General features: G+C 50.7%; 2 long non-coding RNA genes across 2 annotated transcripts; one reads left to right on the top strand and one right to left on the bottom strand.

Moving 5' to 3' along the window:
* Positions 1–6,834: 6,834 nt before the first annotated feature.
* Positions 6,835–7,342, top strand: LOC139834238 (uncharacterized). The gene is made up of 3 exons (XR_011749839.1): positions 6,835–6,913; positions 7,014–7,139; positions 7,218–7,342. It is a non-coding gene; the product is annotated as an uncharacterized lncRNA (long non-coding RNA).
* A 2,073-nt stretch (positions 7,343–9,415) lies between these two features.
* On the bottom strand, positions 9,416–10,317 carry LOC139833446 (uncharacterized). The gene is made up of 3 exons (XR_011749236.1): positions 10,211–10,317; positions 10,026–10,130; positions 9,416–9,924 (listed from the first exon to the last, which is right to left on the bottom strand). It is a non-coding gene; the product is annotated as an uncharacterized lncRNA (long non-coding RNA).
* Between the last annotated feature and the right edge of the window lie 3,476 nt (positions 10,318–13,793).

The following is a 13,793-nucleotide window of genomic DNA, read 5'->3' as shown; positions in this document are numbered from 1 at the left end:
TATACTTATTCATTTCGCAAGTCACCCTCAATTTTGCAGCAAGCTGAGTAAGTGGATTGCCTGTTTTCGGACGATGACATGATCTAGATAGAGAGGAATGTCTAAAGAGTATGGAGAAATTTCCTTCATGTCGATGAGCTGACTGATATATACAGCTGGTGTTCACACTACAGGAATGGCTCGCTGCGCCGACGGCCGTGGCGTACGCCGACGGCCAAATGTCGGGGCCGTCGGCGTACGTCCGGTCCATGGCAGCAGCCCACCGAGCCCCTCGGCGTATGAATACCCTCGGCGTAGAGAGAGCTACGCCGACGGCCACCCTCGGCGTACGCTAGGCCGTCGGCGTAGCACAGGCATTTGCTCCGGTCCCGCTCCGGCCGTGGCGGCTCGATCACGGCGTCATCGAGGCGCCGAGGGCCACCCTCGGCATAGGGCATCACCCACCTATGCCGACGGCCACCCTCGGCATACATCTTTTTTTTTGTTTTTTTCTTCTCTCTCATTTGCTTTATATTATGTTTGTTTTATTTATGTATTAGTATGAATTATGTAAAAATAGTTACTTTTTTAAAAGGAAAAAATGGTAGATGGCTTATGTAGATCCCACGAGTGACGCTCTTCGTAGACGGGTCGACGGGAGCCAGTAGGCCCAACATCTGCTATGGATGTACATATGTCCTAAAACAAAGGAAAAAAGTCCATTGCTAACCCTAACTCAAACCCTAACCCTAACCCTAGGGGTAGATTTGCGGGGTCCCCGCCCTAGGGTTTCGCTAGATACAAACCACCGGAGCGTCCGAATAGGTGGAAACTCCTGCTACGGCTCATCCGGGGCCTATTTCATTCCAAACCTATAGTTTCCATGTGCATATGTCCTAAACAAAGCAAAGCAAATAAAAAATTCCATTGGTAAACCCTCGCACGGAAAAAGCTATAGGGGTAGATCTGCAGGGTCCCCGCCCTAGGGTTTCCCAAGATACAGATCACCGGAGCGTTGGAATCGCCGGAAAACTTGCAGTTGTCCCTAACATATGTACAAAACTGTGATGTAAGGTTTGTCTAACCTTGCATGTACCCGCGTTGATGATTTCCGCATACATGGGCTAGCACTTGGTAAAATCCAGGATCTGTATGTGGAAACTCCTGCTACGGCTCATCCGGGGCCTATTTCATTCCAAACCTATGGTTTCCATGTGCATATGTCCTAAACAAAGCAAAGCAAATAAAAAATCCATTGGTAAACCCTCGCACGGAAAAAGCTATAGGGCTAGATCTGCAGGGTCCCCGCCCTAGGGTTTCCCAAGATACAGATCACCGGAGCGTCGGAATCGCCGAAAAACTTGCATTTGTCCCTAACATATGTGTACAAGTGTGATGTAAGGTTTGTCTAACCTTGCATGTACCCGGCATTGATTATTTCCGCATACATGGGCTAGCACTTGGTAATATCCAGGATCTGTATGTGGAAACTCCTGCTACGGCTCATCCGGGGTCTATTTCATTCCAAACCTATGGTTTCCATGTGCATATGTGCTAAACAAAGAATAGCAAATAAAAAATCCATTGGTAAACACTCGCAAGGAGAAAACTATAGGGGTAGATCTGCAGGATCCCCGCCCTAGGGTTGCCTAACATACAAATCACCGGAGCGTCAGAATCGCTGGAAAACTTGCATTTGTCCCTAACATATGTGTACAAGTGTGATGTAAGGTTTGTCTAACCTTGCATGTACCCGGCGTTGACGATTTCCGCATACATGGGCTAGCACTTGGTAAAATCCAGGATCTGTATGTGGAAACTCCTGCTACGGCTCATCCGGGGCCTATTTCATTCCAAACCTATGGTTTCCATGTGCATATGTCCTAAACAAAGCAAAGCAAATAAAAAAATCCATTGGTAAACCCTCGCACGGAAAAAGCTATAGGGGTAGATCTGCAGGGTCCCCGCCCTAGGGTTTCCCAAGATACAGATCACCGGAGCGTCGGAATCGCTGGAAAACTTGCATTTGTCCCTAACATATGTGTACAAGTGTGATGTAAGGTTTGTCTAACCTTGCATGTACCAGGCGTTGATGAATCCCTCCCGCTTCCTGCGGTGCCCCGCCGAATCCGCTGGAAACTGACCGGATTTGAACTGGGACGACACTTTCCTTCGCTCAATAAATGGAGGGAAAAATGTTTTTAGGTCTAGGACGCGTCATTTTATATGCTAAATGTTTTCCGTTTCGCGCGTTGGCGGACGGGTGCACGCGCGCGCCCGGTACGGCCATACCGCATGTCCCGGCGGCCCCGTTTTGCGCAGTTGGCAAAGCAAACGGAGCCAAAAAATCGAGCGGAGCCACGTGGCGTCATTTTATGTGTCCTAGTAACCACTGCAAAAGACGGAACTGGGATACGGCAATTATCTTGGAAAACCCTTCACGAACAGGGCTATCTCGTCCGGAGTTCTATGGCTTTTAGGGGAAATGAGTAGGAAACGGCCCGTTTCACCACATAGTTTGTCGGAACGAGGCCATATTTGGCACGTGCGTGGGCCTTAGGATGGGAAGCAAGGCCCCGGTCGCGGATTTCCAATCCGAACCACGGGCGACGGTTTTTCCATTTTCGGGGTGCCGGAAGGGCTTTTTTTTGTGAAGCAGCTACATGGTGCGCATTTCAGTATCGCGCGGGACCTCCGCGCAGCGGTAGGATACCTCCTACGCACCACCTATCACATGCCATATGCGCGCGGAAGCCATCTGGGAATCCCACCCGCTTCCTGCGGTGCCCCGCCGAATCCGCTGGAAACTGACCGGATTTGAACTGGGGCGACACTTTCCTTCGCTCAATAAATGGAGGGAAAAATGTTTTTAGGTCTAGGACACATCATTTTATGTGCTAAATGTTTTCCGTTTCGCGCGTTGGCGGACGGGTGCACGCGCGCCCCCGGTACGGCCATACCGCATGTCCCGGCGGCCCCGTTTTGCGCAGTTGGCAAAGCAAACGGAGCCAAAACATCGAGCGGAGCCACGTGGTGTCATTTTATGTGTCCTAGTAACCACTGCAAAAGACGGAACTGGGATACGGCAATTATCTTGGAAAACCCTTCACGAACAGGGCTATCTCGTCCGGAGTTCTATGGCTTTTAGGGGAAATGAGTAGGAAACGGCCCGTTTCACCACATAGTTTGTCGGAACGAGGCCATATTTGGCACGTGCGTGGGCCTTAGGATGGGAAGCAAGGCCCCGGTCGCGGATTTCCAATCCGAACCACGGGCGACGGTTTTTCCATTTTCGGGGTGCCGGAAGGGCTTTTTTTTGTGAAGCAGCTACATGGTGCGCATTTCAGTATTGCGCGGGACCTCCGCGCAGCGGTAGGATACCTCCTACGCACCACCTATCACATGCCATATGCGCGCGGAAGCCATCTGGGAATCCCACCCGCTTCCTGCGGTGCCCCGCCAAATCCGCTGGAAACTGACCGGATTTGAACTGGGGCGACACTTTCCTTCGCTCAATAAATGGAGGGAAAAATGTTTTTAGGTCTAGGACGCATCATTTTATGTGCTAAATGTTTTCCGTTTCGCGCGTTGGCGGACGGGTGCACGCGCGCCCCCGGTACGGCCATACCGCATGTCCCGGCGGCCCCGTTTTGCGCAGTTGGCAAAGCAAACGGAGCCAAAAAATCGAGCGGAGCCACGTGGCGTCATTTTATGTGTCCTAGTAACCAATGCAAAAGACGGAACTGGGATACGGCAATTATCTTGGAAAACCCTTCACGAACAGGGCTATCTCGTCCGGAGTTCTATGGCTTTTAGGGGAAATGAGTAGGAAACGGCCCGTTTCACCACATAGTTTGTCGGAACGAGGCCATATTTGGCACGTGCGTGGGCCTTAGGATGGGAAGCAAGGCCCCGGTCGCGGATTTCCAATCCGAACCACGGGCGACGGTTTTTCCATTTTCGGGGTGCCGGAAGGGCTTTTGTTGAGATGTGTTTCCCAAGGTTGTAACCGTGACGTCATGAAGTATGAGAAGTATGACGTGAATGGGTTTCGATTCCATACAGAGACACACCAGAAGGGCCGGGCGAATCCAAAAACGATAAATACTGGTGTCTTCACTAAAGGATCCGATACCTTTGATTACTACGGGAGGTTAGAGAATGTATACGAGCTGACCTTCAATCGTACAAACAAACAACTCAATCTCGTTGTGTTCAAGTGTCATTGGTTCGACCCAAGAGGTGGACAGAGAATTACCAAGTCCATTGGGTTAGTTGAAGTTAAGCCTTCCACCACCTATACCGGAGTCGATGTCTATATTGTTGCTCACCAAGCCAAGCAAGTTTATTATTTGCCGTACCCATGCCAGAAAGCGGCCCTCAACGGCTGGGAAGTCGTGTTCCAGGTATCGCCACATGGTAACCTACCGATTCCCTCCGAGGACGATTACAACAACATTGACCCTGTAACATACGAGGGAATTTTCTATCAAGAGGAAGAGGACTTCGGGCACTTTGAGTTAGAATGTGTTCTTGAAGAGGACCTCAGGAACGATGCAGAAACTCGTGGTGAGTCAGTGGTGGATCTAAAGGACATAGATATGCTCGAGAAGTTACAAGTGGAAGATGATAGCGATGATGAGCCTCCACCCGTCTATCAAGATCCAATTTACTACTCAAAAGATAGTGATAGTGATAGTGGCAAGGAGAAACAAAATGAGATTGACGATGAGATTGATGACGGCTGGTGAGGGTCTTTTATGTGTTTATATTTCAACATGCTTCTTATTTGTTTAGTATCTTTATGCTTAGTATTTATATTTTTTTCAACATGCTTCTTTATTGTTTAGTATCTTTATGCTTAGTATTTATATATTTTTGAACATGCTTCTTAATTGTTTAGTGTCTTTATGCTTACTATTTATATATTTTTCAACATGCTTCTTAATTGTTTTCTCTTTCTCAATGCAGGTGATTGAACAATATGAGCGGCGGCAAGGAGGACTCGTCGAGCTTGCTTAAGAAGATGCAACAACGCAAGAACAATGTTAGAAGGAGTGAGAGGGCACCGCGTCGCAATCCGCGTTACGAGGACGGCGCGGGAGGAGGAGGAGGACGAGGACGAGGACAAGGACGGGGACGAGGTGGTGGAGCTGGAGGTGGCTTGGGAGGAGGTGGAGGTGGAGGTGGAGGTGGCTGGGGAGGACCGGACTTTGAGCCACCACCCTCGGCTTCAGGCGACGTTGCTTCCGGGTTCTTTTTGGAGGGGCCGTCTAGAGAGGAGGCGGAGACGGAGTCTAGAGCCGAGGAGGACTCTAGCCGCGGGTTTGAGACTCCGGAGGAGGATGGGCGGCCGAAGCCACTGAAGATTCGTGGGGAAGCGAGAGTCCCCGACGAGAGGAAGGAGCCTAAGACCCATGAGGCGAAGACCCTTATTATACCTGCTGGCCCTGAGTAAGTGTACTAATTTGGCAATTTCGATTTTCATGTACTAATGTTTGATTTTCATGTGCTAATGTTTGATTTTCATGTGCAGCAATTGGACATTTCCTCCGGGGGTCAAGGGGCGCCTGCCTAGCAGCATGATTGGAGCTTTGCTTAGGAAGTTCTGGCCGGGCAAGTACTATCCCCTCGGCACTGTCCCAGCTGGCGAGAAGAAGCTAGCCACTACTTGGACGGAATACGAGAGTGCCCCTGGCGTAGGCTTCCCGACGGCTGCTGAGGCCGTGATGAGAAAGTTTTGGGTAAGACATATTTTCTCGAGCTTCGTTCATATTTGATGACCCCAATGTTCTAACTCATGAATCTCACAATTGTTTTTTGCATGATTGAAGTGTTTTTATCGTGTGGCGCCCGAGGTTGAGGAGACGGCCGCGAACAGGACTTTGCGGGCGACTTGTGAGAGGTTGACACCGCAGGTGTGGTACAACCAAAGGATCACGTCCGCGGGTCACTTCTGGGCAGAGAGAGGCGAGAGGGTCCATAAGCCGGACATTGTCGGTAAGAATGCTAAGGCCGAGTACGAGATGACGGTGGAGGACTACATGTCGGTGAGTAAAATGTCAATGAGATTCTACATTGCTACTAAGTTGCAATTGCATTAGATTGAGTTGAGTATTGCATTTTCAGGTTATCCCCGATTGGGCCGAGTCGCATGCCAAGGCATGGGAGGAGATGGTTAGGACGAGGTGGCTCAAGATGGACGAGGACTTTGCAGCCGTGGCGAGGCGGAACGCGGAGAACCGAGGCGACGGTGGCACACACTGTGGGGGAAACCTCAGCTACGAGCGCTACAAGGGGAAGACGGTATGTATACATTTTATTTTCCATCATGTTCAAAGTTGGTACTCACAACATTTCCTTTCGCGATGCAGAGGGCCGCGTTAGGACCCGAGGAGGAGATGTCTGACCTCGAGATATACAACAAGATGCGGCTTAAGAAGCCCGATCTCTCGCAGCCTCAGCCCTCGCTCCCTGAGTACTTCGGCACCTACGCCGAGGACGTCGAGAACTACTGCGCGATGGTGAGGCATCGTCACCCGGAGGTGGATGACCCCATGAGCGCGGAGGTCGACGAGGAGTCGTTGGTCCTATCGTCCGGAGGGTTGCCGCATGGCCGTCTCGCCATGCTGAACAAGGCCGTCAAGCATACCCTCACCACGACCTTCACGCGTCTCAAGGCGGGACTCACCAAGGACAGCCCCCCTCTCCCGCCTCGTCGCCGGGCTCGGCAACAACCCGCATACGACGTAAGTTTCCCTCATTTCCATCCTCTTTCCGACTTTCGTTCATACATTGCTAAGTGCTAACGAGACATGAATTTGTGAAATTGTAGCCTGACTTCGAGGAGGCCTACGTGGCCGCTCATCAAGAATATCAGGTGGCCTTCAACCAGCACCAGCAGCAGTTCATGGAGTACATGGCATATATACATGTAAGTTCCAACCTTTGTTTTCGCAAATGATGACAAGTCCCACTTTCCCCTAGTTTGATGCTTCATTTATGCAAAGACTGACATGTAAACTATCTTGCAGGCGTCGATGGTGGCCAATCAAACTGGACAGACAGTGGATTTAGGGCCGATGCCTCCCTTTCCGGGGCCGGCGCCAAACATGCCATCGAAGGAAAATTTCGCTGCGGAGTACTATGGGAGAACAACGGTAAGTTCTTCGCCAAACCGAATACTATGGCTTTCCTTTGCCTCGCAAATTGCTAACATCTCGGGAACATGTGTGTAGGGAACGGGATGTTCCGGAAACCAGGGTGGTGGGAGGGACATGACACCGGTTCATCATGGTGGTCCTTCTCCCGGTGCTACACCCGGTACTTCTCCCGGTACTTCTCCCGGTCCTTCTCCCGGTGGTTCTTCCACAGCTTCTACCGGAAGGAATCGGCCCGGGCCGGTGTTTAGCGGCGACGAGCTCCTCTAGTTGTCCCATAGGAGCTACTTATGTATCCGCACTATTATGTATCCGCACTATGACAATATGACACTTGTACCTATGTTATGAGACTACGACTATGTATCCGCAACTATGTTATGAGACTTGAAGTTCGTGCTATGTCTATTTGCACTTACTCTATTTCGTGTGAATTATTTTGTGATTTAATGTGCTGCTAATCCTGGGAAACAACCAAACCAGCAAAAAAAAGAAAAATATCGTGGTCGACCTGGACCATATGGTCAGCGTACGCCGACGGCCACACGCTCGGCGTAGCATGTGCCGGGATGCCCAGGATGCGCCACGTGGTCGACTACGCCGACGGGCAGGCGCTCGGCGTAGCGTGCACCGGGGAGCGTCCAGGATGCGCCACGTGGTCGGCTACGCCGACGGCCAGACGCTCGGCGTAGCGTGCGCCACGGCTCGCCAGGGCCCGCCGCGTGGCGGTGTACGCCGACGGCCGCACCCTCGGCGTAGTGGTAACGTCCGTCAGGCCGACGTCGCCCGTTAGCGTGCTACGCCGAGGGGTAGTACGCCGATGGGTGGGCCTCGCCCTCGGCCCTCGCCGTCTACGCCGACGGTCTCCTCTACGCCGAGGGCCACCTGGCTTCTGCCGAGGCGGACCTTCCCCGAGGAGCTATGCCGAGGGTCCCCGTCGGCGTACCGTACGCCGAGGGCGAGGCGGTGGTACGCCGAGGGCCGCCGGCCGTCGGCGCAGCGTGCAATTCCTGTAGTGTCATGATAGAGACAACATTCATGTAGATCAGTAGATGTTCGAGTTGGTGGCATTTTTCCCTTTCTTGATCGGTATTCCTGGCGTTCATGGAGGCTATCATATAGAGGCTTCAGAGTGCAGAATATGGACCTGCTCGCCCAGGCCACATCGCAGCATATACTCATATACACCATATGTTCTGACCGGTACGTGTGCATTCATCGTCTAATATGTTGAATTGAATAGTGGAAATCACTCACCTGTGGTCTCATGCAAGAGAAAAGAAAGTAAACTCAATTTAGGACTATATGAATTTACTTAATGTTTATGATGGTCTTAACAAACATGGTGATTAGTAGGTGAGCTGAGTTAGAATTCGTCTAAACAAAATCCTCTTGACCAAGATAAGGAATAGAAAGGTTTTAGCTTCTTGGAACAGCAGACTGACTGGTGCGAGATCAATTGGTACTCTTCAGGATTTAAATCAAACGAGGTGTGTAGTCACGGACATGGAGTCACCGTGTTACTCATGGAGTCTGTCCAGGTCCGTATCATCAAAACTATGAAAATAAAAGACCGACAATGGAAAAGACGGAGATTGCTACCACCTAACATGTACGTAGATCTATTCCATCACGTTGCCAGATTTTGTACAGAGTTGTACCAGCTAGATCAATCATCCCATAATATCAGCTAGCTTGGTACGTGTGTTTAGGGTAAGTTCTCGCAGTTTATCTCGGCGATATATCTCAACAAAAGTAAAGCCGAGCCATGACCAGCCTGTGTCCAATACAGACGCATATATTATGTCCCTGTGAAGGTATAGATCCAAACACAGCAGCCATTATTGCACGTCGGAGGTAAAATCCGTACTGCACAATAAATGTTTTGAATTTAGTACCGCAATAAGCATAATACATATAGATGCAGTCAGCTATTTAGTGTAAAATTATTTTTTTTGTACATCATCAATGAGGAGAGTAATAGAGTATAGAAGAATACCCATACACCATATTATTTATTGATTAGACACCATTTAAATTATTTTTTTGTACATCCTATTAAGTACAAATACTTATAATAAATTTTAAAATTATCATCCCTTTATGAAGCACTAGTAGAAAATCTCTCATCAGTACCGGTTCCAGAGGGGCATTAGTACCGGTTGAGCAACCGGTATTAATTATCCGGCACTAAAGGCCCCCCCCCCTTTCGTACCGGTTGCTTACGAACCGGTATAAAAGGCCCTCCACGTGGGCCACCAGGAGAGGTCAGGGCCAAGGAGCTTTGGTACCGGTTGGTAATACGAACCGGTACCAAAGGTTCCCACCCGCGGCAGGGAATTTGCCCAAATCTCTGCCGCGGCAGAGAATTGGTTTTTTAGGGTTTTTGGAGGGGTTTAGGGATATCGGTTTGTTTCATATCGCGTCGATGCACCAGAAACGCGTTTGGGTTTAGGTAGTACATGAAGATCAAGATGATGCATAGCAAGTTGGTGCATATAATATAACACACATGTTATTGCATAAGATCGCAAATTAAGTAGCACTATGCATGAAGATCGATCTTCATGCATAGTGGTACTCTCCGAGGCGTACTCTATATATGTCTATTACATGTAGCATAGTGGTACTCTTCGAGTCAACTATATATGTAACATGTACATCTTCATTCATAGTGGTACTCTGCGAGTGGTGGTATGACATCCCGAAGGAAAAATCCCGCCAATTCCTCGCCTATTGCTATGAAGCGGTCATCGATTGAGAGCTTGTTCCGCTTTCTTGCCAACTATAAAAGAATAAGATACAAATGAATACATGAAACAACTATTACTGAAACTCAGCACAACTTATGATAACAAAACAAATTTGTGAAGATTGTTTTTGTACCTCTTTATTTCTTTCATTATTCGTTCTCTCGCTGACAATTCTGCGGATGTACTCGCAAACGAAGAATCCACAGAGATCGGTCCCCGGAGGTTGTTGCGGGCATTTCTTTACAAGAATATAATTCAATCAAACAATAGTCAAGTATGATAATTAAAAGGTGTGTGGACCTAGGTAGTACTACTTACTTTCGCACGCCATCGCAGCTTCGGTGTCCATTCACGGGACGTATCTTCCTTGATGAAAGTTTGCCATACGCTGCTCGACAAAAGAAAATGCATAAAAGAGTCATCAATTAGTTCAAAGCAGGAAATTAACGAAACAAACCGATAAGAATTAAAATTACCTTCTGAGCATTAAAAAACAAGACACGTATAGTTCCGATTTTTTGCTTGGTGAGTCAAAGACTTCAACTTCTCCAATTTCCAAATTGATGACGAGAAGAATAAAGTGAAACCTACGCACGTTTCAATATGTAGTGTCATATATATAAGTCATTAGTTAAAATTTTGACATACGGTGAGCAAAATATAATGTGTTATAAGACAGTAAGACTCACTCGAAGTTGTAAGGCCAAATTATTAGCTTTTTGTCACGTTGTCGCTTCAAAAACCTTAGCAAAGTCTGCGGTGTATCATTGTTATAGAGGGGATTCTCTATGGTTTTAACATGCATTGTGTGCGGCTCAATGAACCCAATGTCTGTGATATCGTCCCTTTTGCATTCGAGCATCCTCGATCTGCATAATATAGCGCACAAAAGATTATAATCTGCAGATAATGAACGACTTCTCAAATTAAATAAATAAATCACTTACAGAGAATAGCAACTGATGATTGATTTGTCGAGGGCCCGGGTACGACCAACAGACGCTCATGTCCCTTGGGTTTCACGAGCTGTTCTCCTTCGCCGACAAGTGGGACCTGGCGCTCATGTCCCTTGGGAGCCTCGGCGCGGTGGCGCACGGCGCCGCCATGCCCTGCTTCTTCCTCCTCTCGTTCCTGACCAAGCTCGCGAAGGTGGCGGCTGGCTTGGGCGTGACGGCGTCGGCCGTCTCCACGTCCCTGTACACGGTGGACAGCGGGCAGCGCTTCGACCGCTTCCAGGGCGTGCTCCCCACTTCCTCATCCCCTGGCTCCAGAAGCCCTCCATCTTCGACATCCGCACGCGCCCGCACAGCGCTTCTCCTCCAACTCCGGCACCAAGGTGTGTGATGGCGACGGTGACGCAGGGGGTGCTGCTGCGGCTGCTGCAGGCGATGCACATGGACGAGCGGGTCACCGGGGAGCACCGCTCGCCGGCGCTGCAGGTCACCGCCGTCGTGCCCGCGCTCACCGCCTCCACCGCCGACTCCCTGCTCTGCCCCACCTACATCCAGCCCTCCCCGCCCGACGATGATGCGGTCCTCTCCGCGCGCCCCCACGTCGTCGGCCACCTCGTCCACCTCCACTGGTGGTGTGCGTGCGTGCACCGCGCTCGAGGACGGCATTCCGTCGAGCAGGTGGTGTGCAGCCTCCACCGGTGGTGTGCGGCGGCGTGGCGCGGATGGCGATGGCCTCCAGCAGGGGAACGGCGGCGTGGCGCGCAGCGGCGGCGGCCACGGTCTCGCGCGGTGGCGGCACATCGGCGGCGGGCAACGGAGCCGGAGAAGGGGAGGGAGGCGACGGGGCGGCGCGCACACATACCTGCAGAGGCGCGCGCGGAGAGGAGCGGGCGGCGGGCGACGGCGAGGCTGCGACGGCGACGGCGAGGCTGCAACGGCGACGGCGAGGAGCGGCGCGGCGGGGTCTCAGCTGTGCGTCGACGACTGCGATGGCAACGAGCGGCGCGCGGCGGGGTCTCTGTACGTGCGTCGTCGAGGAGCTAGAGGAAATGGGGGATTTTGGGGAAATTTCGCGGCGCGGCTAAGTGTAATGCAGGGGAAGACCCTTTGGTACCGGTTGGTACCACCAACCGTACGAAAGACCTTTTCGTACCGGTTGGTGGTACCAACCGGTACCAAAGGGGTTTTTTGTTTTGTTTTCTTTTTTCTTTTACTGTTTTCTTTTCTTTTGCTGTTTCTTTTCTATTTCTTTTTTCTTTTCTGTTTTTTCTTTCTTTTCTGTTTCTTTTTTCTTTTCTTGTGTGTTTCTTTTCTTTTCTTTTTATTTTCTATTTCTTTTCTTTTCTATTTCTTTTTCTATTTCCGTTTGTTTTCTTTTCTACTTCTTTTCTATAACCTTTTTTATATTTCTTTTCTACTTCTTTTCTATATATTTTCTAATTATTTTTATATTTCTTTTCTATATATTTTCTATTTCTATTATTTACTCCCGCCACGACGTCGTCCGCGCGGGAAAGTTTCCCGCCACGTACGACGTCGCGCGGGAAACTTTCCCGCCACGACGCCGCGCGTGGGAGAAAAAAGGCGGGAAAGAAAGGGCGGGAATAAAATTTTATTACGAATGAACTCGAATTAAAAGTAAATAGCTTAACTGGAAATTAAAGATACATGGCCAAATTCTACTGTTGGAGTCATTCAGTCATACTCGTGCCTAGCCCTGTAGTAGTCGCCACTGTAGTCGTCGTAGTCGCCGTCATCATCGTCGCTGGCATCGGGGTCGCGGTACTCGAACGTCGGCGGGTGAGCACGCGTGGGCTGGGACTGAGGGTAGCGCAGGCGGGGGCCACGGTAGGCCATGACGCCCTGGAGAGTCCGGCCGCGCCACCACAGCCGACGGCCGGCCTCGTTGAAGTTCGAAGGAGGCGGGCCGCCCTCCTCATGCCTGGAAAGCGCCCTCTCACGCCGATTGATGAAGAAGCTTTCCCAAGTCGGGCTGTAGTCGGGATGCCACTGGGGATTCCTCCACTGCTCTGGCGTGAGCTCGAAGTAGTAGTGGTTCGTGATGGCCATCTCGCGCGCCACACCTAGAGGGACTGGAGGGACCGGTACGCCTCCGACGCTTAGCAACCAGCCGGTCGGGACGCGGTAGCCCGGCGGGCAGGGGTAGTTCGAGGCGCAAAGCGCCTCCGCCTCCCGGGGGGTTAGAGATGCGATGGAAGCCATGGGAGAGAATGATGAGGTTTGCAGATATGAGTCTAGATGTGATATGTAAATGGTGGCCAAGCCTACATATATATAGTGAAAAAATGGCGGGAAGACAAAGGAGGGAACCGGTGGAAAGCGCGGGAAGAAAATAGGCGGGAAGACAGAGGCAAACCTTTAGTACCGGTTGGTGGGTGCAACCGGTACTAAAGCTGTCGGCAGGATAAGGACGCCCTGCCCGGTGAGATAAAGTATGTAGCGCACGACGCCCTGTCGGTGGGATAAGGACGCGTGGGTAACCTTTAGTACCGGTTCGTGTCTGCAACCAGTACTAAAGCTGTCGGCAGGATAAGGACGCCCTGCTCGATGAGATAAAGTATGTAGCGCACGACGCCCTGTCGATGGGATAAGGACGCGTGGGTAACCTTTAGTACCGGTTGGTGGGTGCAACCGGTACTAAAGCTGTCAGCAGGATAAGGACGCCCTGCTCGATGAGATAAAGTATGTAGCGCACGACGCCCTGTCGGTGGGATAAGGACGTGTGGGTAACCTTTAGTACCGGTTGGTGGGTGCAACCGGTACTAAAGCTGTCGGCAGGATAAGGACGCTCTGCCTATAAAAGGAGCATCGATACACCATGGGAAGCAGCTCAACAAGCCAACATGGATGGAGAGTTTCATCACCATGGATGGAGGAAAGGGTTGGGAAATCTCCCGTGGCGGAACTTGTCGAAGATGCCCTTGGTG

The sequence above is a fragment of the Lolium perenne genome, chromosome 7 (genome assembly GCF_019359855.2).
Source record: "Lolium perenne isolate Kyuss_39 chromosome 7, Kyuss_2.0, whole genome shotgun sequence".
NCBI lineage: Eukaryota > Viridiplantae > Streptophyta > Magnoliopsida > Poales > Poaceae > Lolium > Lolium perenne.
This window is presented reverse-complemented; position numbering and strand designations above follow the sequence as displayed.